The sequence below is a fragment of the Vespa crabro genome, chromosome 17 (assembly GCF_910589235.1).
Source record: "Vespa crabro chromosome 17, iyVesCrab1.2, whole genome shotgun sequence".
Lineage (NCBI taxonomy): Eukaryota > Metazoa > Arthropoda > Insecta > Hymenoptera > Vespidae > Vespa > Vespa crabro.
Window position 1 is genome coordinate 2,035,826 of NC_060971.1, and position 5,000 is coordinate 2,040,825.

Here is a 5,000-nt window from a genome sequence, read left to right on the forward strand (position 1 = left end):
TATCTCACTCTACTTTTGCTTATGGATCACGAATCTCGAATGAGACAGCGGTATTCTTTTTATTCCGATGGAGAAACTTCTCCTTCGTTTGTTTCTCCATTCTTCCCTCTCCCGTTTCTTTTGATAGCGACTTTCAACACAGATTCCTTCGCTCGGATGGGCCAACGAGAAACAAAACTATTTTTTTTTTTTTCTTTTTCTCTATTCGCTCTTCCTTTAACCCTTTCCTTCTTCTTCCTCCCTTCCTCCTTTCTCATCTTCCTTTTCTTTTTTCTTCCTGTTTTTTTCTTTTTTCTCTCTTTCATTTTTTTTCCCTTCCCTTCTTTTTCTTTTTCTTTTCTTTCGTTTCTTCTTTTTTCTTCTTTCTTTTTTTTTTTATCTTCTTTCGCTCTTTTTTTTCTTTTTTTTCTTTTTTTTTTTTTCATTTACATTTTTACAATGAAAAAAGCAAATGATGGCCCTCGTCTTAACTTCCGCACTCGAGTCGAACTTTTCGTTCAAATAGAGAGACTAAAGCTTATATAAAACTCTACGCTTTACCGGTTTCGTGTAACTTTCCTTCTGAAAGATTTCTATCAATGAATATATATATATATATATATATATATATATATATATGTATGTACGTACGTATGTACGCGTGTATACATATAGCACGGATTAATTCAAATATAACCACATAGTAATTGAATGGAATATTTCGTTGGAACAAGAAGAAAGAGATTTTTGCGAAATATCTTGGAACATTTATTCTTGTTACAAATCTTCTTACTAAATCTTCAAATATAATCATATGAAATCCTCTTAACTTTCTTAATCAATCCATTTAAATGTCGTGCGTAATTTTATAATCGTTATATCTTTATAATGATTTTTGATTACATCGATCGAGGATAAAGAAGAAAAAAAAAAAAAAAAAAAAAAGAAAAAGAAAAAGAAAAAGAAAAAAAAAGATAAAAGTAAAAGAAAAAAATGATTATAGGGAAAATAGAAGAAGATTAAGAAATTAAGAAGGAAAGAAAGATAGAAAATTGTATTCGTTAAAATCAAGATAAAATCGTATATTTCGAATTAAAATGCTATTAATTATGTTATATATATATATATATATATATATATATATATATATATCTCTTTCTCTCTCTCTCTCTTTCTTTCTTGGTTCATGATTGTTTTTTAAGTCTTTCTAAAGCCCTTTTAATTCTTATTAAACGATGAAAACATCAGCGATTTCCATGAAATTAGATCAATTTGTCCTACGTTTAAATGGTCTACTATTCGAAACTCCGACTCGAGGAAGCATTAACGTAAAAAGAACGTGAGAGAAAGCATGAGTTTTTAATCGAACATAATTGTTACGATTTCTCAGGATTACAAGCATTCTATATAGAAACCTGTTATATCCTGGTAAAACTACATCGTTATTATATCATTCATTTTTCGTTCGTATGTTCGTTAATATGTACGTGTACGTCATATGTTTCATTGTTATTATCATTTCGTTATTATATGTTTTAAACAGTTTCATCGCATTTATATCGTGAATAATATACTTCGGATATACTAATCGTCCCTTTTCGTTCCCTACCGTAATATAGTATATTCAAGTTCATACATCAAAGAACGTGCGCGCTTTCAATTCCATCTTCTCCGTCTCTTTCTCCCCCCTCCCTCTCTCTCTCTCTCTCTCTCTCTCTCTCTCTCTCTCTCTCTGGAAATTCAATTATAGAATAAACTTCATAATCACTCGGTAACATTTCTACGTTATATAGAAAGTTTTATTCGCAGTGCAGTCGACAGAAATATAAGTTAGTATGAATTGTATATAATCATATACTACTAACACGATGGAAGAAAAATATATGAATGATATTTAAAATCATTGTTACTCTTTTACGAATCTTTTTAGATTGATTTCTTTTTTTATCCTACAAACTGTAAAACTGCAAGCCTGTACACATCTCTTTTTTTTACGATATGAATAAAAAATTAGCCCAAAAAATATATTCTCTTATATACATTTATTAGATATTTTTCTATTTTCATTCTTTTCTCTTAGATTATTCGATATAATATCAAAATAATATATATATATATATATATATATATGTATGTATATATCTGTTTATATGTTTAATAAAAAGTCTTCATTTTTTTTCCTTATACATTTTCAATGCATCATCCGTACACGTTTATATATATCCTTAAAGAAGATTGATAAGAGTTAAGGAAAAAGAAAAAGAAAAAAAGAAAGATGGAGAAGGTCAAAAGTAAAAAAAAGAAAGTTAAGGAGGAAAAAATTCATGGAGTTTAGTAGGCGTATAGTATTAAAATTCTCGGCATTATCCAAGGCCTGGCGTGTCAGCGGCAAGGACTTTTCTTACGAGAAAATAGGGGGGGGGGGAGGGAGAGAATCCTTGGGCTCGCACAAAGTAAAGCAAGCAAGCAAGCAAACAACCATCCAGCTATCCAACCAACCAACCAACCAACCAACCAACCAACCAACCAACCAACCAACCAACCAACCAACCACGTACAAGCCTGCGGCAAATCTCTTGTAAAACACACGGCAAGGTATTCCTTGCCTAACGCTGGAACAAAATTAAATGCGAAGATTGGATTACAGAGCATAGTCTATCTACTCCCGGTGTGTTTCTTCAAATAACTGATTTCAAGGGAGGGCGCGAACGAATTTCATAAAGGAGAAGAAGAACGAAGAAGGAAAAACAAGTAGAAGACGAGGACGAGGACGAGGACGAAGACTAAGACGAACCACCTTGAGGCATAATTTATCCAAGTAGAAAGATTCCTTTCTAACGGAAATGCTTCGGAGAAACGATCGAATGCATCGAACGTAGATATATTATACCTCTAAAATCCCTTTGGCAATTCTTTCTTACTTACTTTCTTTCTTTCTTTCCTTTCCTTTCATTCATTCATTCATTCATTCATTCATTCATTCATTCATTCATTCATTCATTTTTTTTTTGTTTATTTTACTTCAAACGCTTCACAGAGAATATTTTTCAATTTTTTAACAGTATCTCTTTATGTCTCTCTCTCTCTCTCTCTCTTTCTCTCTCTCTCTCTCTCTCTCTCTCTTTTTTCTACCCAATACTCTTTCTCTTTTTTTCATAGCCAATCGAGAAACGTTTATCTTTAAGGGACAGATTAATCGAATTTAAAGGTATCATTGTTTTTTCTAAACGTTCATTAGTATGATTAAAAGTAACTAATATCACTATTAAAAGTAAATATTTTTACGAATCTATGAATATATCGAATCTATTTAATTTAATTTGATAATAACGTCGATATAGATTTTTCTCTAAGAATATTTTCATTGAGTACGTAATAATGTATCAATTATTGACAGATGTTAATGAAACTATCTAATATGATCTAACGCATTGATATATCGAAAAAGTTTATATATTTTCGTTCGTCTAATTAATACAGACATATCTTTATATCAGATAATATTTTAATTTATCTAATATATTTAATCTATCTAATCTAATGTAACACATAAAAATATATATATATATATATATATATATATATATATGTAATATCCAGTAGAACTTTAATTTCGATCACGTTTGATCTAATTTCATTACAATTTAAGATATATTTAAATTACTTTCTTTTTCCTTTTTTTTCCATCAATTTTTTTAATTTTTCTTATTTTCTTTTTCTTTTCTTTAATTTTAAAAAGAACAAATGAGCCGTCTAGTTTCCTCAGATGGAAAATTAATAACGTTTAATAAATTACATAGAGTCACGAGAGTAAGGTAGAATACTCCTTGGGTAGGTTCGTTTTAATTCGAAACCGGTAAAAGGGTGAACACTCTTTCCCCTTCCCTCTTCTCTCTCTCTCTCTCTCTCTCTCTCTCTCTCTCTCTCTCTCTCTCTGTCTATCTATCTATCTATCTATCTCTCTTTCTCTCTGCTTCTTCTTTTTCTTCCGCGTTCGCCAGTACTCTTTAATATCCGTCAGAACGTCACCGTCGGAAAAACGTTCCGACGTAGCTTCATTCATTTTACTCTGACTTGCCCGTTAAAATCGTCTTCCGTCTTGTTTTCCGTCTTGTTGGAATACCGATCGAGAAAATCCTCCAGACGCAAAGAGCAATATATCTTTCAAAGCTTTAAATCAATGAACGTACTAATCGTTACAACTACAATGTCCATTTCTTTCGTATTCTATCGTAATACGTACGTATACACGTATTATTTATTTATTTATTTTCTTGAAAAAAAAAAAATATGTATATATATATATATATATTTTTTTTTTTTCTTTCCATCTAATGCATCTTCGAAAAAAAAAAAAGTAATCAACGATATTTCTGACAAATTGCGAATATCCAATATCGTTCTTCTCGATCTTTCACCTTTTTTTTTTCGTTTCTTCTTTCATCTTTTTTCTTTTTTTTTATTTTTTTTTTGTTTTTTCGTTTCCTTTTCTTTTTTTCCTTCTTCCAAATCGAAGAAAGAACTTTTCTTACGGAGTTCCTATCAAAAGACGGACGATTTTAAGGAACGACTCTTCTGATCTCTTCTTCTTACCAGAAACTTTTTACTCGATTTCTTGGCCATTCCCAAAAGAGAGATAGAAAAAAGAGAAAGAGGAAGAGAGAGAGAGAGAGAGAGAGAGAGGGAGGGAGAGAGAGGGAGAGAAGAAAAAAACAAAATAAAGGATAGAAACAAACTTGGAATTGTTCTACCCTCTCTCTCTCTCTCTCTCTCTCTCTCTCTCTCTCTCTCTCATTGCAAATAAAAGATATTTCGTGGGGATGTATTACGAAATAGAAAAAGATTTTCGATTATGGTAGATTCAATCATTTTTTTACGAGAAAAAGAGACAAGAAATCGATCAAACGTTTGCTTTGCCTGGTGACAGCGATAAAAATTGAAGAAGTGATAAAAAGAAAAATGACACCCGAGGGAAAGAGACAGAGAGATTGAGAGATTGAGAGATAAAGAGAGAAAGAGAG

At 31.0% G+C, this 5,000-nt stretch overlaps 1 protein-coding gene and 1 long non-coding RNA gene across 8 annotated transcripts in view; both read right to left on the reverse strand.

Annotated features, from left to right (window-relative positions):
- LOC124429970 (fasciclin-3) overlaps positions 1–5,000 on the reverse strand; it is a 304,558-nt gene that overhangs the window by 157,445 nt on the left and 142,113 nt on the right. The window lies entirely within an intron of this gene.
- Positions 1–5,000, reverse strand: part of LOC124429973 — a 121,248-nt gene that overhangs the window by 106,143 nt on the left and 10,105 nt on the right. The gene's annotated exons all lie outside the window — the stretch shown is intronic.